Here is a 26,843-nt window from a genome sequence, read left to right as displayed (position 1 = left end):
AATCCCTCACAGTCAATCATCCAAGTCCAACTTAATGACCTTGGAGATTTCACAAACTGTTTTTCATTTTTTGAATAAAAAATTCAAGTTTCAAATTAATAAACTTGTTTATTTTCAGAAACACGATCAGCATACTCAGATTTTGAAACTCAGCTTTCTGTCATAGGTTGTCGAAAATAAAGTAGAAATCAGAATCTTTTTGTATTTTTCTGAAACATAAAAGCAGTAAAGAAATATTTACAAACATATTTACAGACAATATTTTTGTTTGAGTTTGCGTTAGAGGATCATATCAGTTTATGACAAATCACTAGCACCGTTGAGCTTTAAACACTTTAAGTTCTAAACGATTCACTTAGATTGTTAGTATACTGATCCACTTAAATTTTTACACAAAGTTCAATCGATTCGAGATACGAGAATTAGTGTTTTAAGCACTTAACTTATTCGCGTGTCCCACCTCAGAATATACTCCCGTATCAAGATTCATATATGCAGTCTTACATGTGAATGTACACCAATGATATCTGTAAACGGGTAATGCGAGGCAGGTTAGAACTTCCGTTCAGACAAAGAGATGATGGCTGGACTTTAGGTGTGTCTCGTTTGGGAATCTTTTCTTCAACAGCATATGATTAGCATTTTTCAATGTTTCATCATTTTTATGCTGAGGGTGGGCTTTATGATTATAGCAGTGCAGAGTATTATACGAGGACTAGGCTATTGCTCCTGCAAAATCAGAAGTCCTGGTATGTCACACCCCCAATTTGCCACCTAGGGAATGTCCCTGTTAGGCGTGTGACAACAAGCTAGGAGCCACCAATTACATTGAATCACAAATTCAAAACAAAGTTTCATAAATTAATAGTAATAGAAATTCAAGCACAAGTTGTTTTGAAACCATCTAGTTCAGCGGAAGCATTAACGTATCACAATGTATAAGTTTCACACAACCAAAGTAAATAAATGTTTGATAAATAATTCAACAAGGCAACCATGACCACTCGCACCCTCCAGCCAGCAAGTTCCTGCGTTCCAAGTACCTAAGGACCTGCGAGCATGTAACACACGTATCAGACAAAGCTGGCGAGTTCACAGTTTTAAGAAAACGTTTATTACCCGTTGTATGTAAAACAGTTCGATAACCAATGCAAGTAATATTGTTAATATCTCATTTCCGAACAATGACGGCTCCTGAAATACACGACTGCCCTTCCCACGTACTCCTATCTAGTACTGGGCCAGACTGGGTCATTAGTTCACCTCCGTCCTCTACAGGAGCGGTGTGAGGGTGCCAAACCTAAGTAGCGCTACTAACTAATACCCGATGAGGGACTTACAAAAGATGATAGGTGAGATCATTAACCAATATACTCGTTTTTACCCAAAGCCTTATCCCCCCCATGGAACACCCACTGACTGTCCCCAACCACTGGGACGCATGCTCGAATGTAGTGAACTCACCTTTGGTTTGCTCGGTAAGACTAGATACCCGTTTATCAACTATTCAAACACGTCCTAGAATAGTTACCAACAACAATTAGTCTTTGGTGCACATAGTCCACATATTTCACGTACAATCAATTTATGTATTCATTGCACATATCACACAACCAAGATGCACGTAATACACCCATATAGTTGAAATCATACCAGTTAATCCAACAACCCAATATTAGCAGGTAATCACTTAACATGTGTTCGGTTCATAGGTAAATTCGTTTCATGATTTCGTTCATGCGGAACATTCAATATTTAGTCTCTCAGCACACAAGTATGTAAACAAAACATGTTAAGGATTCACTTAAGATTGGTGTAATTCACTATAACCCTTCGGCCCAAATTCACATTACAACTTCAAGCATTCTTAATACAAAAGGATAAGTGGCCCAACAGTAAAGTAAGCATGTGTTCAATGGCTTGTAAGACAAATGTTCTACTTATACCTTCGGCCCCTCATACAACAACACACACAAAAAAAAAAATAAATAATAATAAGCTGCCCCCTTGCACCAATTAGATCAAGCCAACATTTCCACCAATCCCATCCTATGACCGAATACACACAACCACCATGTTCATTCCTTTCATATCATTGGACCAAATTATATCAACACACACATTCACATTAAAAAGCAATCCCATGATTTGGATGTCTGCTATTGTATCAAATCAATTAAAAAATATCACCTACTCCTATGATGGCCGCCCACATGTCTTTTCCTTTCATGTCATTGGACCGAATTAGATCAACACACACATGCATATTAAAAAAAAACAATCCTATGATTTGGATATCTACTGTTGTATCAAATCAATTAAAAAAATCACCTGCACAACCTTCGAAATCAGCCAACCAACATGCAATTCACTTGACTTAATGCCACGTTTACAACACCCTAATTTACATACTATCTAGGCTAATAATCATGCTCTTATTATTTACTTCACATACACACACACTGGTCACATAACATAATCATTGCACATGCATGGATTCATGTATAACAACACAATTAAAGAATCACTAACCACAGTTTAATCAAGAAGGATGATGCTCGAAGAAGGGGGTTTGCGTCAACAGCCGTTCACCGAGGATGAATGGGTAAAAGATACGCTAGGGTTTTGGGAATGTATTTGTGTGCAATATTTTACATAATGGGTGTGAATATATACTAATTCCTAACCACCCAATCCTACATTTTGGGCTTGCTGTTGACCGGCCATGAGGGAGCAGCCCATACCCACTTCGGGTATGAGTATATGGGTTCATACAAGTCGGTGCGTGTGAGGGTGCGGTCCAACTAGAACTAGGGTCCAAACGTTCCAATACAATAAATGATTTTCGCTTACGCTACAGTTGAACAATAATCGAGTACACTTGAATAATAACAGAGCGAGTAACGTGTGATAAGACGCAGTGCGACAGAATAATACTAAATTAGCAGTTACGATACTAACCTCGAAAGTTCGGGTTGTCACATTATCCCCAACTTGAAGGAAATTTCGCCCCGAAATTTAACAAGTAAACATGAAGGAGTGAAGCGAGGAATTAAGATTGTTGCGGATCTTGCTCAGGTGTGACATCATCCCCAACTTGAAGGGGAATCTCGCCCCGAGATTCACCAGTTTTGCTTGATTCTGCTTTGTCTTTGGGAAAGAGATGAGGGTACTTTAGTTTCATCTGATCCTCGCGCTCCCACGTGAACTCCGGTCCACGTCTTGAGTTCCAACGAACTCTAACGATGGGAATACGACTGTGCTTACGCACTTTGACCTCACGGTCCATGATCTCGATGGGTTCTTCAACAAACTGCAACTTGTCGTCGATCTTTAACTCTTGAAAAGGTACCGTTAATGGGTCGTCAGCATAACACTTCTTCAACTGCGACACATGAAATACATCGTGAACATTACCCAGCTCAGTAGGTAACTCCAATCTATAAGCCACCTTGCCAACACGCTCCAGAACCTTAAACGGCCCAACATATCGTGGATTCAGCTTGCCACGTTTCCCAAAGCGCACAACCCCTTTCCACGGTGAGACTTTCAACATGACTCGGTCATTCACTTCAAACACTACCTCTTTGGCACGTTTGTCTGCATAGGCTTTCTGACGATCACGAGCAGCTGCCATACGTTCTCTGATTTTCACGATCTTATCTGAAGTTTCGAGTACTATCTCAGGACCCGTGATCTGACTATCACCTACCTCAGCCCAGCAAAGAGGTGAACGACACTTCCTCCCGTACAGTGCCTCAAATGGTGCCTCCTTGATACTGGTGTGATAGCTGTTATTGTAGGAGAACTCTACCAACGGCAAGTGCTTCTCCCATCCCTTCCCGAAATCCATAACGCATGCCCGCAACATGTCTTCGAGCGTCTGAATGGTGCGTTCACTCTGACCATCCGTTTGTGGGTGATAGGCTGTACTCATATCGAGACGTGAGCCGAACGACTTATGCATAGCTTGCCATAACTCCGAAGTAAAGCGAGGATCTCGATCGGAAATAATAGAAGTTGGCACTCCGTGCCTAGAAACCACCTCTTTAAGGTACACCGCTGCGAGCTGCGAATATTTATCTGTCTCCTTGATCGCTAAGAAGTGGGCTGACTTTGTGAGACGGTCAACAATCACCCATATAGTATCGTTCCCAGCCTGTGTTCTCGGTAACCCCGTAACAAAATCCATAGCGATCTGTTCCCACTTCCACATGGGTATCTCCGGCTGCTGGAGTAGACCCGAAGGTTTCTGGTACTCTGCTTTGACCCTAGCGCAAGTCAAGCACTTACTCACGTATGTTGCGATGAGAGCTTTCATATTCGGCCACCAATACAAAACCTTGAGGTCCTGATACATCTTATCGGACCCTGGGTGAATAGAATATCGTGACTTGTGTGCTTCGTCCATCACCAGCTCTCGAAGATCACCAAATAAGGGAACCCATATTCGTTCCATGAAATAGTAAATACCGTCAGACCGTTGCTCGAACTTCTTCTTGTGTAGACCTCGTAATCCTTCAGCCTCGATATTTTCTTCCTTTAACGCCTCAATCTGAGCTGAACGGATCCGAGCAGGTAGATCAGAGTGAATAGTAAGCTGCAGGGCACGGATACGCTTTGGTTTTGGTTCTTTGCGGCTAAGAGCATCCGCCACAACGTTAGCTTTACCCGGGTGGTACTTGATGGCACACTCGTAATCATTGAACAACTCTACCCAGCGACGCTGACGCATATTCAACTCTTTCTGGTCGAAAATATGCTGAAGGCTCTTGTGATCAGTATAGATGGTGCATTTCGTGCCGTAGAGATAATGCCTCCAAGTTTTCAGTGCAAAGACCACTGCTCCCAACTCCAAGTCGTGTGTCGTGTAGTTTTTCTCGTGTACTTTCAACTGACGAGAAGCATAAGCTATCACCTTCTCGCGTTGCATCAACACGCAACCGAGACCCTGAATCGAAGCATCACAATAAACCACAAAATCCTCGGTACCATCTGGTAAAGATAGAATCGGCGCGCTGCATAATTTTTGTTTCAAAAGCTGGAATGCATCCTCCTGCTTCGTTCCCCAAGAGTAAACTACCTTCTTCTGTGTTAACGAGGTGAGTGGCTGTGCAATCTTTGAGAAGTTCTGTATGAAACGACGATAATACCCTGCTAGACCGAGAAATTGTCGCACCTCCGAAGGGTTCCTTGGTGCCGCCCAATTTCTAATGGCGTCAATCTTGGCAGGATCCACATGTATGCCCATCTCATTAACTATATGCCCCAGAAAATGTACCTCCCGTATCCAAAAATCGCACTTCGAAAATTTCGCGTACAACTGCTCCCTCCTCAGAAGTTCTAGGATAAGGCGTAGGTGTCGTTCGTGATCCTCCTTGTTCTTGGAGTAAATTAAGATGTCGTCGATAAAAACGATAACGAAGTCGTCAAGATATGGCTTGCACACGCGGTTCATGAGATCCATGAAGACCGCTGGTGCGTTGGTCAACCCGAATGGCATAACCAAGAATTCGTAGTGACCATATCGCGTCCGAAACGCTGTTTTGGGAACATCTTCTTCTCTAACTCGCACCTGATGATATCCCGACCTTAAGTCGATTTTCGAATAGAAACTTGACCCTTGCAGCTGGTCAAACAGGTCGTCAATACGAGGCAAAGGATAACGGTTTTTAATCGTCACCTTGTTGAGCTCGCGATAATCTACACACATCCGGAAAGACCCATCCTTCTTCTTTACAAATAGAACTGGGGCTCCCCAAGGGGAAAAGCTAGGTCGGATGAAACCCCTATCCAACAGCTCTTGGAGTTGGTTTGACAATTCCTGCAACTCCCCTGGCGCAAGACGGTATGGCGCACGAGCAACCGGGGCTGCCGCTGGGGCGAGGTCTATCTGGAATTCCACCTGACGATGTGGAGGTAGACCAGGGAGTTCCTCAGGAAATACGTCAGGATATTCACGAACAACTGGAAGATCTTCAATCTTCCTTTCATCTGACTGGGAATCAGTGACAAGAGCAAAAACTGCAGGATAACCCTTACGCAGATACTTCTGAGCTTTCATTGCTGAAACAATGCTAACCGGGGTCCCACTGCGATGACCCTGAACTGATAAAAATTCCCCACCAGGAAGGGGAACACGTACGATCTTCTCCTTACAGAGAATCTCCGCTTGATACTTGGACAACCAGTCCATTCCAACGATCACGTCGAAGCTGCCAAGGGTAATAGGTATTAAGTCAATGTCGAATACTTGACCCAGAAGATCCATTTTACACCCAAGTAGAACATGTGTAGCTTCGATTGTTTTACCATTTGCGATTTCTACTATGTGTTTCATTACGAGAAGTGTAGGACTTAACCCTAATTGAGAACCGAACCCCAAAGACACGTAACTCCAATCGGCACCAGAATCAAATAAAATAGAAGCAATAACACCGTTCACTGAAAACGTACCAGTAACCACGTTGCCGTCGTTCCGAGCTTCACCAGCTCCCAACACAAACCCGCGCCCACGCGCGACATTACCCGCATTGTTGTTCCCGTTACTACCCCCTGTGTTCTGCTTCAGCTGAGGGCAGTCTCGCTTGAAGTGCCCCTCAGCCCCACACTGAAAACACCCCTTCTGAGTACCCTGGTTCTGCTGAGTCTGTTGCCTACCCGACTGCTGTGATGACGGCTGCTGCGCTGGAAAAGTGGCCCTACAATCCCTAGCCATATGCCCTGGTCGATTACATCGATGACAAACACGAGCACACTGTCCCTTGTGATGATAGTTACACTTGCTGCACAAGGGTAGCTTCCCTGCGTAAGATCCTTGCCCTGATTTGTTACTCGAGTTCTGATTCACTGATGCTGTCTGACTGGAATTGCGAGTGCTGCCAGTATCCGTCTTCTTCTGAGGCTGTGCAGAGTTGGACCCCTTGTCTGTATCGTTCCACTTACGTTTGCTATCAGCAGTAGATGCAGTGGAAGTAGTGGCAGCTGTGGTAGTGCTAGAGATACGAGGTGGCAATGAGTCGCTCTCCACCTCCTGATCAACGATTTTATGTGCCAACCTAACAATCTGGGTTAGGTTATTGAGGTTCGCTGCTGTAACTAAACCCTTCACCCGTGGAGGTAACCCCTTAATAAACAACTCGATTCTTCGTGGCATGGGTCGGGACAAGTTTGGACACAAATCAGCTAACTCATATGACCGCTTCACATACGCCTCGATTTCAGACCCCACCATTGTCAGATGGTAGTACTCATTTTCTAACTTCGCTATCTCATCTCGAGGACAGTATTCCTCCCTCATCAGTTCTTTAAAATCATCCCACGTAGTGGCGTTCGCCGCCTCAATACCTAGCAGTTGGACCTGGGCATTCCACCAGGTCAAGGCACCATCCTGAAGCGTGCCTGCTGCAAACTTTACTCTATCCCCAGCTGGGCAGTTACATATCGCAAATACTGACTCCGCCTTTTCGAACCAACGTATAAGTCCCACAGCCCCTTCAGTGCCACTGAAGGTCTGTGGCTTACAATCCATAAAAGTTTTAAAAGTGCAAACCGGTGGGTGAGGCTGGTTTTGTGGCGCCGGCTGACCTATTAACGAGGGAAAACAAACCAACAACTAAGACTCAAGTTTACAATTCAAAGGAAAAGAATGTCTGGTACATGTCATACCAGCCTGGTAAGCTGCCAAGGCTGCAGCCACCTGAGCGTTGAGTAATGCTTCTAGCTCAGCCTGAGTCATGTGGATTTCGCCACGCCCACCACCGCGGCCTCCATTACGTCCACCACGACGACCTCCACCACGTCCGTTCATGATTCTACAAGTATGGGAAGAAGGAACGAATTAACAAATCATTTCAAGCGGATGTCAAGTATTGCTATAGTATTCACAGTTTTCGAGGTTCTAATACAAGATTGACTAACAACGTGGGATTCCTTTTTCACACCAGTCGAGATTTACTGGGACTCACATGCACCCCACGTTGTTATTATGTGTGCACCCATAATAATAACCCGATTTGCATGCTTATCTCAGTTCCTCCCTACCCGTGTCAAAAAGGTTTCCCCAGATTCATGCAGTTCGACCGACGACATCACAACATAGAGCATGTAAGTTCAAGTAGAGCCCCATTCTTAAAACACGTAGTATGAACAGATAGCATAGTAATTCGTATTGTAATAACAAGTGTGCGTTCGAGTATGATACTAATCATGAGTATGTACTAACTATGCTATGTAATAGTAAACAGGATACGAACCTTGCTGTCTGGAGCTGAGTGTCATGGTCAATGTCGTGTCAGTTCAGTTATAGTCTGGTTTTATACATCATTTTTAAAACCAAATTCACTATAACCAGTGGCTCTGATACCAAACTGTCACACCCCCAATTTGCCACCTAGGGAATGTCCCTGTTAGGCGTGTGACAACAAGCTAGGAGCCACCAATTACATTGAATCACAAATTCAAAACAAAGTTTCATAAATTAATAGTAATAGAAATTCAAGCACAAGTTGTTTCGAAACCATCTAGTTCAGCGGAAGCATTAACGTATCACAATGTATAAGTTTCACACAACCAAAGTAAATAAATGTTTGATAAATAATTCAACAAGGCAACCATGACCACTCGCACCCTCCAGCCAGCAAGTTCCTGCGTTCCAAGTACCTAAGGACCTGCGAGCATGTAACACACGTATCAGACAAAGCTGGCGAGTTCACAGTTTTAAGAAAACGTTTATTACCCGTTGTATGTAAAACAGTTCGATAACCAATGCAAGTAATATTGTTAATATCTCATTTCCGAACAATGACGGCTCCTGAAATACACGACTGCCCTTCCCACGTACTCCTATCTAGTACTGGGCCAGACTGGGTCATTAGTTCACCTCCGTCCTCTACAGGAGCGGTGTGAGGGTGCCAAACCTAAGTAGCGCTACTAACTAATACCCGATGAGGGACTTACAAAAGATGATAGGTGAGATCATTAACCAATATACTCGTTTTTACCCAAAGCCTTATCCCCCCCATGGAACACCCACTGACTGTCCCCAACCACTGGGACGCATGCTCGAATGTAGTGAACTCACCTTTGGTTTGCTCGGTAAGACTAGGTACCCGTTTATCAACTATTCAAACACGTCCTAGAATAGTTACCAACAACAATTAGTCTTTGGTGCACATAGTCCACATATTTCACGTACAATCAATTTATGTATTCATTGCACATATCACACAACCAAGATGCACGTAATACACCCATATAGTTGAAATCATACCAGTTAATCCAACAACCCAATATTAGCAGGTAATCACTTAACATGTGTTCGGTTCATAGGTAAATTCGTTTCATGATTTCGTTCATGCGGAACATTCAATATTTAGTCTCTCAGCACACAAGTATGTAAACAAAACATGTTAAGGATTCACTTAAGATTGGTGTAATTCACTATAACCCTTCGGCCCAAATTCACATTACAACTTCAAGCATTCTTAATACAAAAGGATAAGTGGCCCAACAGTAAAGTAAGCATGTGTTCAATGGCTTGTAAGACAAATGTTCTACTTATACCTTCGGCCCCTCATACAACAACACACACAAAAAAAAAATAAATAATAATAAGCCGCCCCCTTGCACCAATTAGATCAAGCCAACATTTCCACCAATCCCATCCTATGACCGAATACACACAACCACCATGTTCATTCCTTTCATATCATTGGACCAAATTATATCAACACACACATTCACATTAAAAAGCAATCCCATGATTTGGATGTCTGCTATTGTATCAAATCAATTAAAAAATATCACCTACTCCTATGATGGCCGCCCACATGTCTTTTCCTTTCATGTCATTGGACCGAATTAGATCAACACACACATGCATATTAAAAAAAAACAATCCTATGATTTGGATATCTACTGTTGTATCAAATCAATTAAAAAAATCACCTGCACAACCTTCGAAATCAGCCAACCAACATGCAATTCACTTGACTTAATGCCACGTTTACAACACCCTAATTTACATACTATCTAGGCTAATAATCATGCTCTTATTATTTACTTCACATACACACACACTGGTCACATAACATAATCATTGCACATGCATGGATTCATGTATAACAACACAATTAAAGAATCACTAACCACAGTTTAATCAAGAAGGATGATGCTCGAAGAAGGGGGTTTGCGTCAACAGCCGTTCACCGAGGATGAATGGGTAAAAGATACGCTAGGGTTTTGGGAATGTATTTGTGTGCAATATTTTACATAATGGGTGTGAATATATACTAATTCCTAACCACCCAATCCTACATTTTGGGCTTGCTGTTGACCGGCCATGAGGGAGCAGCCCATACCCACTTCGGGTATGAGTATATGGGTTCATACAAGTCGGTGCGTGTGAGGGTGCGGTCCAACTAGAACTAGGGTCCAAACGTTCCAATACAATAAATGATTTTCGCTTACGCTACAGTTGAACAATAATCGAGTACACTTGAATAATAACAGAGCGAGTAACGTGTGATAAGACGCAGTGCGACAGAATAATACTAAATTAGCAGTTACGATACTAACCTCGAAAGTTCGGGTTGTCACATGGTATAATACCCCATATATCATCACGTGCAAAGACCTAGTATGTCAGAAATAGGCAATCTCTCAAACAAGATTTCGGGGGTTACCCATATATCCAAGAGGTGTTCCCCACGAGATAAGCAAGTATTTGATATTTAGGTTTATATCTCAAAAACAATCTACTAAACGTGTAAAAATCTACTGGCATATCATCAGTGAGACCGTTTATCACATTAAAACATTACATTTCTTTAGCGTACTGTGATTATCTAACTGATGTACTATCATTTCCTCTTTTTACACAAAAACTCATTTTTGAATTTTTTATTGTTTTTGGCTTTTTCAAATTTTCAAATGTTTTTGGATTTTCTGACATTTTCTTACTCCCCTAAAATTCAAAACATTTAAAGAAAATTTGACAAACCGATGCAAGATAGCTTCATCTCGCCATCCATTTCTGCTTTTCGTGCACTGAATTGTAGAAAATATAACATGTGAAGCAAAAATTACCCCCATGATTTACAACACATTGATATTTTACAGTTTGAAAACCGTTTTTCAATCTTGTGAAATTAATCATGTTTGTTCAGCCGTGAGGGTTTCAGCGTATTCACTCAACATATTTTTGTAAATTTTTAAATTTTTCAATTTTTAGGGTTTTGAATTATGGTTTATTAATGTACAAAAATGAATAAACTCCCTGGTTTCAGACGCAGGGACCAACAGCCTCCTCTCCTCGTGCCAGGCTGCTCCCTTTCCAACTTGATGATCGTCTGTTTTCTTGAGCACCTTGAGTTCCAGCAAACCCGACATAACTTCCATTGATTTACTTGTCGTCGTATAGCAGTGCGAACATTCCTGTCATGTGCCGTGAGGCGCCGCTATCCATTATCCATTTAGAAATGATAGACCTTGGAAGCCCCTACACACATCAAAAGACATTTACTTAAACAATGATACCCAAGATTTTTCAACATTTGGTATACTACCAAAGACAATATCATGAGCTACTTTGTCAACTTTTGGAATGTTAAAAACAACATTTGGAACATCAGATTCTGGGTTTGACTTTAGAGCTCCTTCCTTGATAGGTGGAAATTCTTTAATCAACTTATCTAATTCAAATTCAATTTTCCCATTGTTGGTTGCACAGATTTTTGGTTCAGATTTTAAAACCTTTTCCATTTTCTTTTCCTCAAAAGAATGTTTAGGTTTCACCACCCATGATTGACTTTGAGAAGTCTTTGTTTTAAGATAAACCTTTGAAGTCTTTTGAAATTCTGAAGATTCACCAATTTCAAAAGTTGATTTTGGTTTGTCCTCTGACTTCAATGATTCACCGCGTTTAAGAATACGCACGGGGGACACCATAGGTGATTTTTCTTTAACATCCTTTGAAACTTTTGTTTTTGGTTTATGGAAAACTGGTTTGATTATCTTTTTGACACATTGTTTTGCCATGTGACCGATTTCATTGCATCGATAACAGATTCTTTTGTCATATTCAACAAAAGTGGATCTGTTGGTCTCATCTCTCATATTTTTGGCTGCAATAAAATCGTCAACTGCTTGCTTACTAAAGATATAATCCTTTTCGACTTCTGTATTATTACCAGCCACAAACACTTCACTCAAATTTTCTTTTGGCTTAACTTCTTTCTTAGCCATTTTCTTCTCAAAACCAACACCTTTCTTTTTGTAATCATTACCATGTCTCTTGTTATTACCATTGTTACCCACCCGTTCATTTTTCTTTCCCGGGTTGTTTGTCGATTGTTGTTTAACAAAAGATTTTTTCGGTTTTGATAGAAACGAATTGTTATTAACTTCTGAGGGATTAATTTCCACGAGTTTAAAAATTTTTTCAACATTTTCCAAGTTTGCATTCTGAATCCGGGTACTCAAAATTAGTATACAGTTTGTCGGTTCCGGTCATTGTGTAAACCACAATGATCGAATTGATCCAAAATTTTATCTGATTTTGAGATAAACTTATTAAGAAAGTTTCCGTCATCTTCAGAATCTAGAATCTGAACTGGAATTCTCAAAATGAGTTTTAACTGTTTCGAAATCAGTGTTATCACTCTCTTCACCCAACACTTGGTCTACAACTGTTTTAACCAGTTGTGACTCGTTGTCGGTGTCAGACGGAGAGAATGTAACATCTATGTTTTCCGGTAACTCATTCTCTTCTATTCTCAATTTTAGATTCAATGCCTTCTCCACCCCGTCTGGATATTTCTGAGAATAATGATTCCACATTGGGGGTGGAACATTGTTGAAAGCTGGTTTAACTTCAGGTTGTTGTGTACGATCTTATCAATCACATATGAAGATGAAAGGTAACTGATCAACTTTTTGTCGACTCTTTCTGTCTTAATGCGCATCAGTTCAAGTTCCTTCTTTAGAGATGCAATTGTGTCCAGATGGATGTTAATCGACATTTGTTTATCCATGACCCGTTGCTTTGAGCAAATTAGCAATTTTATCATTTTCTTTACTCTCATTGGTAATCATTTTAATTGATCGTGACAGAGTGTCATAAGCTTCTTTAAAATCATTAAAATCAAATTTTAATTTGTCGTGAAACTTGTTCAACTCTTGAAACTGTTTGTCTTTTTCAAGACAATCCATGCATGGTTTTAAACAGTTTTCGCATGGCTTTTCAAGAATTGTATCAACCTTTTCAAAAACTTTTTCTTGTTTGTCATTTTTACTTTCCGATTTACCAAACTCTCCGGACTCAGACTCAGATTTCTCTCCGGATTCGGACTTCACATTTTCTGATTTGCCATCGGACTCCTTTTCAATTGACACTGACTCTTGAGTTGCATCTTTGGTCTCATTGTTATCAGAAAGTGTTTTAGTTTGTTCTACCTCTTGCAGTTTGACCATAAGAGCTTCGCCTGCTATTTCTTTCAAAGTCTCCTGATTCATTTCCTTTGAGACATCAATGATCTCTAGAACCGGAGGTTGTTCAATTTCGTACTGTGGGCAAAACCCGTAGTCGGTTCACTAAAGAAACCTGCAAAAGAATCAAAAACAGTGTTAGTAGATTTAAATGCATTAGTAATAACCTCCTGTTCAGACTGATAATAGTAAACCACTGCTGTCTCCTCTTCTAGATCTGCAAAATTTTCTTCATTTACCACTTCACTGACTTCTTCAACTTCAGGAACACATTCCTCGATTTCCGGTTCCGGCTCTTCAATAATTTCAGCCATCATTGCAAGATCACTTCCTGGAACATCTTGCTGAACATCTTGCTGTACGTTTGCAGATTTCATTTTCCTCATCTTCCGAAGTTCAAGCTCATGACCTTCAATTCTCTCAATAAACGTACTCAAATTGAAACCCACGTATTCCAAATTGTTCTTAAAACCAATAGGAACGTGCCCCACTCTTCTTGTGGTAGTGCGTCAGCCAACTTATCAACCCACTCTTCATCTGATTTATCTATACTCAAACGTTTCATCTCCACTACTAAGTGACAATACCTCTCAATCAATTCTTTCGTTGATTCTCCACAAATAGCAGTAAAAATGTCGAATTCTTTTTTCAGTAGCGCTTTTTTGCTTTTGATCATTGAAGCACTTCCAAGAAATTTCATTTTAAGTGCATTCCAAATAGATTGCGCGTCATTCTGATGCTGTAACAGTACCAAAATGTCTTCCTTAATTGCCTATTGCAATATACTGACCATCTTCTTCTCAGCTTTAAAGCTTTCTTGGTCAGCCGGAGTTAACGTGTTAAGTGTTTTAGGAATACCAGCATCATTCACAGGAACTACATACTTCGTTTCAACTTTCAACCAACATTCGAGGTGATTCGCCTGAACCCACGTGCGAAATCTATCCTGCCACCCCAAATATTCTTCAATGTTAAGCAGTTTCGGTGGTTTTTGCATGGTTCCTAGTTTGTTCTCCATATTCACATTCTGGGCTATACTTGCTGGAGTTTGAACTGTCATACCTCCTCCGAAAAACGCATTGTAAAACTCTTGATTCTCCATTTTATACTTTGAAAAATGTTTCGAAAATTTTTTAAGTTTTGAAAAATCTCAATTTCAAGCGACCTGGCTTCAACACGATCTGAACTTTCAAACGATTTGGACCTTTCAAACGAACTGGACTACACTTCAAATGTAACACCCTAGTTACTATTAAGCGATTTTATGTGTAATACCAACAATTAGATATGTAGTTAAGACTACACATACGTCGGAAATACGGGTTTATTAAAACTTTTACAAATCATGAGTTATTCTACATCACGTGATCATATGTTTAATCCTTATGTATCAAAGTCAAAACTAATGTTTTAATGGTTTTGACCCTAGGTGATTTACAACATGGCAAAGTGCGGAAGCGTGTATCTATATCGTGTTCGGTTCTTCGTTGAGCTTGATCGTCTTCCGGCATCCAAGGTGTACCTACATTTCATAAACATGAAATGCTTTAGTCATACAGGACTTAAAACGTGTCTAAACGAGTCCGAGAAACAATTGATAACAAAAACAAAAATTTCAACCTGACCTCCACCGTAAATTACGGTGGCACCGTAATTTACGGTGGCCACTGGTTTTACATGCCCATACCGTAAACCAGTAGGGGGCCACCGTAAGGCTTTTCATCTCCACCGTAAATTACGGTGGCACCGTAATTTACGGTGGACCCTGCATCCAGTTCTCCATTTTTGCCGTAATTTGACACGAAATCTTCCGTAACTTTCAAACCGCTTGTCCGTTTGGCCTACCGTTTCTTCCTACGTGTTTGTAATTTGATTCTCCATCATTTGGAGTTAAAATCCGACATTCGGCTTAACAAAATTTAAGACTTCTAAGTCTTCGGCTTATTACCCTTTATACCAAATTTTGACCCGGTTATGCATTTTATCAAACAAACGTATTTATTTGATTCCTATATTTCATACACTTCATCAAATAATTGTGATATACCATATTAGGTTCTAATCGTAGGTTTATTCACAAATTAAACCCGTTTTCACTAGTATGCTTATGTTGACCCGTTAAGGATATTTTAAGCACTTTTAAGCTCAATTTCGCTTTCATTCTAATCTAGCGTTGTAACCTATATCTCTTATCTAGTACTCTTCCATCACAACTAAATGTGTGTTGGATTTAAAGTAGATATCTATGTGTTCCGAATTTATACCTCTTGAAATATCATTTTACGGCAAAGACTCATATGGAGTCTTTTGGCCCAAGAATTACATGTTTCACTACCCGTACTCGTTCTAAACTTTTGTTTAATCATAAGACTCCTTTCCAAACAACCTCTAAGAGTTGTTTGTTCAATTTAGCCTACAAGGGCGTTTTGGTCGATTTTGGTCCTTCTTTTACAATGAAGGGCTATCACCAATTATTCGACCAAATTAGCACTTTTACATACATCATAAATAAGCGTACCTGGCTCGGATCAACAAATAGACCCGATTTTAATACCTTGCTTTATATTCGCTAATTAAGAACGATGCGAATATCCATTGGATATCTATTCCTGTAAGCATATGACTCGACAAAAGAACCATTAGTCTATATAGTCAAAAGGTGTTGTCTACACCTTTTGACCCGTTTGGCCGAATTGACCATTTATCTTTGCGAAATGATATTTATTATCATCTCCTCTACATGACTCTTCCCGTTTAACACCGTACGGTAATTTTAAATATAAACCGTGTATTTCTTTCGACATAATATGACCAATTTATCGATTTACTTCTTTTTAACCATTATTATGGTTTCTATCATCTTTGATTTTCTTGTTCCGTTCGACTACACGACGGAACATCATATTTCAATTGTTTAGATATCTCATTCATAATTTATATGATAAGAAAACATTCCACAATTTAAGACTAGTGTAAGCTATACTTACCTTGCATCCGAATTATGCTTTTCTGCCATTCTTGCTTCGTTTGACCCGCTTCCTTTCCAAGCCTCCACCTAGCTTGTCAAGCGTCAAACTATCATCATAATTCGTAAGACGGTTATATTAGTCATCATTAATTATGACTATTCCATCTTACATATTTTCTATCACAATTACCATTCGATCTTATTAATGGTCGGTTTGACTATTTAAAAGTCAAATCACCAATTAACACATATGATTGCATTATCAAGTTCACAAGACTCAATTAGGCACATTATCAACACTTAGTTCTCATTTAGGCATTTTAACAAACACCTAATGTGCATGATTTTACATATTTACCAACTAGTTCCTAACTAGTTATTTTTACCAAGATTAACATCAAAATTCACCACTATCACTTATGATCAATTACTCAAACTTGCAAATTGTTCAAGTATCTTGTTCCTACTAGCAACTATGATGTTTTTAAACATGTGTACATCATCATCTTTACTACATAATCAAAACCCACTTGACACATGAGTGTATGATCATGGATTCATAACCATGAACATCAATTCAACAAGTACATGACTAGGGTTTACTCCTAGACATAGTTTCATCACTAATTTTACCCAAACAACAAACACGCAAGTTCAGATTCGAGTTCTCTAGGTTTGCTCAGAATTTCAACTAGAGATTTCTCAAGAAATTTACATACCTCATGACTCCTTTTTCAATGGAGATCACTAATTCATACTCGGATTTTGATTTGGACTTGATTTGCCCCTTCAATTTGATGAAATTGTGTTGATTAGGGTTTGACCCTTCTTGGTCGCCCCTGAGCTCGATCCAGAACACACACTGTGTGTGTGTGTATGTGTCTGTTTGTTTTTATTAAATAACTTTTCTAGTTATCCCGCTTTAACCCCTCGTGTTTGGTTCGTTATTAAGTAGGCCACAACCTACTTATTTCTTTTAACAATTTTCCCACTTATTAACTAGGTTAAATATTCCTAGTTAACTTAGCGGGTTCGGGAATATTTATGACTAAGTTTATTTTAGGTCCCGTTAACTCGGGCCTTCTAAGCTTTTATTTCTTAAAAGCTTTTATTCACTTTTTATTTATTATTAGGATTAATTATTTAAATCCTAATATTTACCGGGTAAATTTTTACCACTAAAGGTATTTTACCCGTCTTTACTACTAACGTGGTTTGATTACCAAAGCCGTTTTCGGGGTGTTACATCAAAGACCTTGAATCAATTTCAAAAGGTCTGAAACAACAAAACCTAAACCATCTGGATCTAATTTTAACCCGTGCGACCTGATAGATTTCAAATCATGCGATCTGAATGATTTCAAACGTCTTGGTTCAGTTTTAAGCGGCCTGAACCAACTTTAATTCAACACTCAATTCTATTGGGCTGCTATTATGGACTTTAATAAAATGATAGGGCCGAGACAAGGCATGAGGTCACTTGGGCTGACATTAATCAGATGTTCTCACGTGATTGTGTTAATCCAATGCAAAGGTTCGTCAAACAATTTCTAAATGAAATGCTATTGGGCCGCAAACCTTGAATGAATGACCAAATTAATGATCACATGGGCCGAAGACTAATCTGACATACCATACAATATCTCACATGCAAATGCCGACAACTTTGATATTAATCAACTTCTGATTGGACCGTTAATCACATGCACTTAACTCATAACACTTTATGACAACAGATTATAATGTTCACATGCACACCGATTGCAATTAATAACTTTGACTGACAAAGGTTAATAAGGTTGACTAAGTGGCCCTCAAACAGCAAACTCAAACGAGCTGATAAACCCAAACCGTACGACCTGATATGTTCAAACCGTACGAGGTGAAGTCAAACCATGCGAATTGGAGTCAAATCGTGCGAGGTGAAGTCAAATTGTGCGAGGTCGTGCGGTCTGGACTCAGTTCGTACAAGCTGAGAGATGATTTCACACGATCTGGAGACATTTCACACGATCTGGTCATAATTTTCATACGATTTGAACAAAATTTCAAGTTTTGATATTTTTGTATCAGTTTCAGTGTGAATTATGGTCTGAAACTTTGAATGATTGTTTAAAATGATGTTTTACAGATAATATCAAAAATTCAGTCCATTTTGTCCGTGAATTCGTCTGAAAATCCAAGAAAGAGTAGAAGTATAGAGTTCTAAACCATTCAAAACACTGATATCAACTGATTTGACTCATCCTGAGCTCTGATACCACTTGTAGGATCGAGATTCGATCTATACGAGTCAATCTGAGTCAAATCTGGGTGTCTAGAAACGCGGAAACAGACTAGAAACCTTGCATCAGTGTTAGAATAGGAGTAGAAGAGTAGAAATACACTTTAAACAGGTTTTCCATTGATATCAGACGTTCAAGTACAGAGAGAAATCGTCAGCACTACGTGGCAAGATTCTCTGGAAAGTTACAAATGAAAAACATAACTCACCTATTTATAGGCTCACCAGTCCTCACGAAACATTTCATGCTTTCTAGCCATTTCATGCTTTCTGGCCAGACCCCACGAACTTGCCATTTCGTGCTTTCTGGCCAATACTCATAAACTTAACATTTTCAAACTATTTCATATTAATGACACGACATAGACTGATGACTCAGGCGATAGACATTATGCATCAACAAATTTCTTCCATATCTAGTACTCCACGTGACTTTAACTTTTTGTTTCAAACAACTTTTTTCTTAATATTCCATATATAGTATTCCACGTGACTTTAACTTTTTATTTCAAACAACTTTTTTCTTAAAAGTTAAATAGTACTTTATTTCAAACAACTTATTTCTTAAAAATTAAATAGCACTTTGGAGTATCAGGTTTTAAATTAAATTAACATTTTAACTCTGAGTCTTATGTTGTTTTTAAATTACACTAACTATTTATTCTAGAGTCTCATCTTGTCTTTTTTTTTTTTTTAAATTATGAGTGGATCTATTAAGGGCTCCGTGGTATTGGGGATATCCCTAATTGCAAAATATCCTTGAATGTACGGTAAAAAAAATTTTGGTTTTAAGAATTTAGGCTAAATTCTTTTCTGATAAACCCGTAAATTTTTCATTTAGACCACCGCGGTTTTAAATTACATAAACTTGGGAATCTCTTGTTAATTTTTGGCATATAAATTCTTGGGAAATTGCCCTTTAATAATCTTTAGTAGACGTCATTGACAATTGGTCGTCCTACTTTTGAATATTTCCCTTGCCAATATAACCTTTCACATATTTTTCCTCCAACGGTCTCTCGCTAAAAAAACTTAACGAAGTAAAGTTTTTTTTTTTCCGAATTACAAACAAATGTTTTAGGGCTTTTGATCAAAATGATGACACGAGTCTACTGATGTAAAACTTACCTCGAAACGGTCAAATGACTTAATTTTTGTTTATCGAAAGTTTAAACACCCGAATTGAAGCACCGTTTTCATTGTTTGGAGCACCGTTTCGCGGTAAGTTTTACATCAGTAGACTCGTATCCCCGTTCTGATCAAAACCCTAAAACATCTGTTTGTAATTCGGAAAAAAAAAACTTTACTTTGTTAAGTTTTTTTAGCGAGAGACCGATGGAGGAAAAACAGGTGAAATGTTGGACTAGCAAGGGGAATATTCAAAAGTGGGACTGCCAATTGCCAATGACGTCTACTAAAGATTATTACAGGTCAATTTCCCTAAATTCTTTAAAGTATAAGAGCAATAGATATGTAAGTCAATACCAAATTAGGGACCATGCCTTGCACTTATCTTGTAACAATAATCATGGGTTCTTTGCACACTTGACAATGGTTTAACTTATAATCAATCGTATACAATAACATATAGAAATCAAGTTACAACATGGCACCTGTAGATGTAGTTAAACTTTCTTTTTTACATCTTAAACTTTTCCCTTCGGTTTTTTTTTTCATTTTTTAACCGACCGGGTTTATTATATGTGTTCAACTCACATTTTTTTGTTTTGTTTTTTTGTTATAAAATTTAAAATATTATGTTTTATGAAATCCTAATTGTACCCTTGTGATGTGTTTGCATTCATGTGCCACTTTTATTCAAAACAAAGTTTTGTGATAATTTACAAGTAAGGGACGTACAAATGTATAAGTCATCAAAACTACTTTATGTTTTAATTTTTATAGTTTTGTTTTCCTTTTATAACCATATGATGTTTTATAATTAAAATTCAGAAATTTTCATTTATGCATGCTTATTTTTATCTCAATGTGCAAGGTGAATACTAATGTATACATTGTCAAAATTTATTCTTAGAAATTTTAACATCTCTATAACAACACGCGGATTTCGTATACTAGTTGATATTAAAATAAGATGCTAACAGTTTCGTTTATAATATGCGTAAAACATTAGTTTCTAAGAAAATATTAGTCCCCTAAGAAAGGTAAATGGGTTTTGGTTGTTTTTAAATCACACTAACTTTTTATTTGTTTATAAAATATAGAGTTGGTGATATCTAAAATTTTTATTATATATAGATACTTCTGGGAATGCTCGCGCGTTGTGACAAGTATCTTATATTCAAACAAATGTTGATGTTAATGCATGAAGTTTGTTACTTGCAAAACCTAACCTGTCACTTAAACACGACGATTAATAAATTGCTTATTCTAAATCAGTGTTGTAAAACTTGGTTCTACACGGCACTTAATCCATCATCGACAAAATATATTGTTTTCTAAACAGAAAGAAACCAAAATAATCAGGATTTTTTTTACCAGTAATGAAAAAGAAAACGGGCTTTACAAATTTAAAGCTAAAAGATAATAAATTAAGATCCTAAATGAATTGTCAATGTGGGTCCAATAATAATTGTCAACTTTTTGGTAGATTGCAAAATATCTTTGAATGTACGGTAAAAGTTTTTTTTTCTCAATTTTATGAATTTACTGTAAAATTTTCTTATAAATACCCGTTAATTTTTCTTTCTAATCTGCCACTATTTTAAATTACAACTAGTAAAACCCCCCGCGCTTCACGGCGGGTATTTAGTCGGTACCAATTCTGTTCGTAAAGGAATGACAATCGAAAAAGAAAACCCGAAAAATAATGCTTCCATGTAACTTGTAATATCACAGATTCACGGGTCTTCACAAAGTTTCCCTACAACCAACAATATATGATAATCGCGACAACATACATATGTGATGTTATGATGTAAACTTTTTTTTTTGAATATGTATCATATTTTCATTTATGAAGATGCAAGATTTTAGAAATAGCATGAATATTAATTTAAAGAAATATTTAGTGCCACATTAAGAATTTGAGTTTTATTGCAAGTGCTATGCAGCTAAGTATCAAACAATACTATAACCAATCTCAAACACCCCTTAACCTTGAATCCATTGTCTCCTTAATTATTTTTACAAAAAAAAAAAAAAAAAAAAAAAAAAAAAAAAAAAACCAAACAGCTGCAAATTCATGGATTCATAAGCAGTACCCAACTTTCAAATGACAGTACAAAATTAATTCCAAAGTTGAACCTAATGATTCCAACTCAAAAAACCCATATCAAATTAAAAAAGAATCTCTATCTAAGACATACTGAAATACATCTTTAAACCAGCGAAAGCAAATCGATTAAACATAACAGTCCACAAAAGAAGTCTGAAGTGTTACGCAGTTACGCCTATGTCAAAACAATGCCCAATAACTTTCTTACCCAATCTAACATGTTCCAGTCTTCACTAAGATAGCAATCTTTAAACAAACCCAGTTTTGAAATCTGAAAAAAGATGACGCATCAAACTTGAATTAATTTAAAAAGGAAAAAAAGCAAAAGAAGTTGTTACTGAATGGTCGACTCCATAAATTCACAATAATCAAGCTTCATCACTTTGGTTCATATACTTTTCTAATTTTAAGAAATACTTGAAAAAATATCCATTTAATAAATCTCTCCGCTTTAGAATATGAACTCCAAAGATGTTGCATCGACAAATCAATTCATGCTCACAAGTAGAAGAACATTGGTAGTTTACGGTACATCGTTAATTTTGGGTTAAAGTTCCATCATCAGCTGTACTTTTTCCGATTGTCGACCACAAATCGTACAGACATCATCCCCATCGGATAGACACAGAGAAGAGATAAAGAGAGATACGCGATGGAAAGTCCATAGAATCTGAATGAAAAGTTGTATTTTGACGTTGGTTGACGATGAGGGAAGTCGATGATGGTAAGGTCACCCTGTGAAGAGTGATGGGTGACAATCGCCACACCAGCGACGGCTAGGGTTTACAATAGACTGCAGTGGCAACTGAAACAAAAGTCGATGTCTGGTTATTAGTAGAAGGGAAGGGCAATTTGGTAATAAGCTAAATTTACTGTAGATAAGCCTCGACGCAAATTGTTATATAGCTAGAATGTAACCCACGCGCATTGCGGCGGGGTTGTGACATGTATTAGTACAATTCGGTTAATCCACAAGATATGTACAGCCATAATATATTTACCCAACTATACAAAAGGGCTAAAGAAATGGTATTCCTATGAAAAAGATCAATAATATTGCGGGAGTGATGACTACGCGAACATTCGCCAACTTCATAAGTACTACCATCTAATCTATGCTTACCGGTCAATTTATCGCAAACTCATAACAAAGTATCATAAAAACTGCATAGTAAAAGGAAAAAAAGTGAGTATAACTAAAAGCAAAATACAACTGTATCAACAAATAAGAAAGTAGCAGTTAATGAATCATACCAACACATAATCGCTTGAAGATGTAAAGAACTGGGTCAAAAAGCACTTGCTGAAAAAAAGACCAACAATGGTTTTGCATACTTGAAATGGTTTTCTCTTTTGTCTTATGCATACAAATCAAGAACTCATGTTTTCTCTTAGGTCGTCATTCAAAACAATGACTGGGCTCACTCGTCCCTCTGCTCACACTATGAGTCCATGACACCATTTCCTACATCTTTTTCGCCATTTTAATCAAACAGTTCCATCAAATTTTTGGCATTTTTTTCTATAAACTTTTCAACTTATATTAATTGCATACAACCAAAGGGGCCTATTAACAACACAAATTACAACTAATATGACCCCTACAATGATCCTTTCACATTAATATTAATCCGACAAAAAAAACATACATCTAACTCTCAGTGTAATCAAATGCAAACAGGGGACCATGGAACTACTATACCAACATGTAATTAAACTCTTTAAAAAAACACATGGAACAATTGGTGGCAAATAACAATTATTTGTAGGCTTTTGCGACATAAAATATTAATCTGACACTTGTAGTAGTGCTATTCAAGAGTAAGTTTGACCATTTGGAGTCTTGGATGAAAAGCGTCAAGAACACTGAAACTGGAACCCTAATTGCTGAAGCATACATGTTGCTAGTCTCGAAGCATACCTGTGATGGAAGTAAACACTGAAATTGGAGCCCTAATTTGCTGAATCATACCTGTTGGAGCTTTAATCTCAAACGTACCAGAACCCTAATTGCTGAAGCGTAGGAACAGGGACGAATTGCTAATGAGGTGGCTTTTAGCGGTGGGATGTAGTCTGAAGATCGACAGCTGCCGGTTATGAGAAACCGGGAAACGCGAACTGTTCCTAAGAAAGTACGTCAATCGTCGCCAGCAGGGACAGCCTCCGCATCCGATCTCTCTCTTCTCTCCGGCGGCGAGCATCTCTCACTACGCTCTCTCTCATTTTCTGTCCGATGGCTGTGTCCCTCTTGGCCGCCGGCGAGCATCTATATCCTCTGCCACTCTCTTTTATCCGGTCAACCTTCCTCTCTGTTTCTATTCAAAACCCTTATTACCCGTAAATATTTTACTGTTCATTTCCTTCTGTTATTAATATATAGAAGAATATATAGAAGAATGTTATTAATATATAGAAGAATAACTTGGGAATCTTTGGTTCTTTTTTGGCATATAAGCTCTTTAAAGTTTAGGAGCAACAGATATGTAAGTCGATCCGAATTAGGGAGCACTTCATGGACATGGGTTCTTGACACACTTGACAATGGGTAAGCTTATATTCAATTATATACAATAACGTATAGAAATCAAGTTACAATGTGCCACCTATAGATTTAGTTAAACCTTTCTTTTTACACACTAAACTTTTCACATTGATTTTTTTTTTCATTTTTTAATCAGCTAGGTTATAATACGTGGTCAACTCACATTTTTCTGTTTTGTTTATTTTCTTCGTTATAAAATATAAATATGATTTTTATAAAATGCTAGATGTACCCTTATGACGTGTTTGCGTCATGTTTAACTTTCACTGAAAATAAAGTTTTGTGATAATGTACAAGTAATCGAAATACGAATGTATAAGTCGTCAAAACTACTTTAAGGTTTCCTTTTTTTATAGTTTTTTTTCCTTTTAGAGTCTTTGAAATATGACATTTTATAATTTAAATTCATAAATTTTTATTTCTGAATGCTTATTTTTATCTCAAAATACATTTTTACGCAAAGTGAGTACTAATGTACATGTTGACAAAATTGATTCTTAGAAATTTTAACATCTCTATAATAACACGCAGATTTCGTATACTATTGGATATTAAAATAAGATGCTAATTGTTACTTTTATAACCTGCATAATACAGTACATTTTAAGAACATATTACTCCCTTTAGGCTATAGGGTGTGGTCATGACCCTCATAACCACCATGATCCTTCACGTGAGTAGCATGTCATCCACCTCTAATCCACCATCCAAAACATTATCTTACGGGTGTGGTGATGACCCAAACCACTATCCCCTTATTTGTTTTAATTTATCTTTATCTAAAGAAAAAAGGAAAGAATTTCTTAGAAAATGGAAACAAGGACCATGTTGCCATAGTTTAATCCATGCAAACCATGGTTGATGTGCGTGAAGTGTAGTATTATTTTGATGAGTATTTAAGCCCCCTTTTACACTTTTAGCCAAGTTTTAAATTTATAAAACACGATATTCACTAACACTAAACACACATATGGGCAAGTGCACCCATCGTGGACGTAGTATAGTGTTGGTAAGATACCGAGGTCGTCCAAGGACACAAGAGCTTTTAATACCGGTTTATCCTCAACGTCTAATCAAATCAAAAGGTTAGAAAAATGTTTTAAACTAAGAAAAATAAAAACTAACTAAATGCTGAAAATAAAAAATAAAATAAAAACAGATAGACAAGATGAATCACTTGGATCCGACACGTGTATTAGTATAACCTTTGATTATTTTCGCACTTTTGCACTTGTTTAAGAGATTATCTTAGTTATTGTAGTAGGCCCCTCTTTTGAAGGCGACGTTACCCTCAACCCAGTAGTTTGAGTCAGCAAGGATACAATCCTAAAGGGTCGGATTATTGAAAGATAATGAATTAAGTTATTAATGCAAATTATGGTAGGCCCCGCTTTTGGCGGTGACGTTACCCTCGGCTAAGTAGTCTGAGTCAGCAGGGATACAGTCCTAAATAGCCGGGTTATAGTATTAATAGTAGTTAACTTATGAGGGGGTCAAAGAGTTTGGATCCCCGCCATCCAATACCTATGGGCATTGAAGGAGATCCTACTAAATTTGACCCAGGTCCCAAGCAGGACCTCTAAACGCTGAACAAGGGCAAGACCCTTACCAAACCGTTCCCTTAACCCCCGACCAGGTAGCCAACATACCTCCATATAGACCGTGGAGATATGAATGGTGAAAATTGTGACAACTCGTACTTTACCGTCTTGTACATTACGTGTAACCATTGAACTAATGTGAATTATGTGATTACATTGTGTGATCGAATATTATGTACTATATGATTTCATTAGAATGTGTATGTATGTTATGTGTGCACGAGCCCAAAACCACACACTAAAACCGATCGCACAAAGCAAACCGGTCATACAAGCTCGTTTGGGCCACCTTGAAATCGGACTCCACTTGATACCCGAGTTGGGCTCGGCCCACTCCCCACTCGCAACACACAAAACCGAGTTTAGGGGTTTTGTTTTACCACTTTTGCAAATCACAAACACACACAAACCCTAGAAGCTTTGCTCTCTCTCTCGGCTTGCTTAGAACTCGACGGCAGGACCATCATCTCGATCGGATCACACTCTCCTCCTTGTAATCGGTTAGTATGATGTTTATGCTTGTGTGTTAAGTGATGTTTTGATTACATGCTTAGATCGAACCGATTAGAATTTGCATGATGATGAACTAGGGCCGGTTAGATATGTGGTTATGTTGGTCCTCGAATTGATTGTTATATAATCAGTTTGTAGTTGTGGTTAACTTAGAATCGAATGTTTAGATGTAAAGAAATCGGCTTCTATGATATATAACGACTATGTGA

General features: G+C 38.1%; 1 long non-coding RNA gene across 1 annotated transcript; it reads right to left on the bottom strand.

The window, feature by feature from the left end:
- Positions 1–21,934: 21,934 nt before the first annotated feature.
- On the bottom strand, positions 21,935–24,490 carry LOC110898282. Its single transcript, XR_004877268.1, has 2 exons — positions 22,511–24,490; positions 21,935–22,249 (listed from the first exon to the last, which is right to left on the bottom strand). It is a non-coding gene; the product is annotated as an uncharacterized LOC110898282 (long non-coding RNA).
- Positions 24,491–26,843: the final 2,353 nt, after the last annotated feature.

The sequence above is a fragment of the Helianthus annuus genome, chromosome 13 (assembly GCF_002127325.2).
Source record: "Helianthus annuus cultivar XRQ/B chromosome 13, HanXRQr2.0-SUNRISE, whole genome shotgun sequence".
Taxonomy (NCBI): domain Eukaryota; kingdom Viridiplantae; phylum Streptophyta; class Magnoliopsida; order Asterales; family Asteraceae; genus Helianthus; species Helianthus annuus.
Note: the sequence above shows the minus strand (reverse complement) of the source record. Positions and strands in the feature narration are given on the sequence as shown.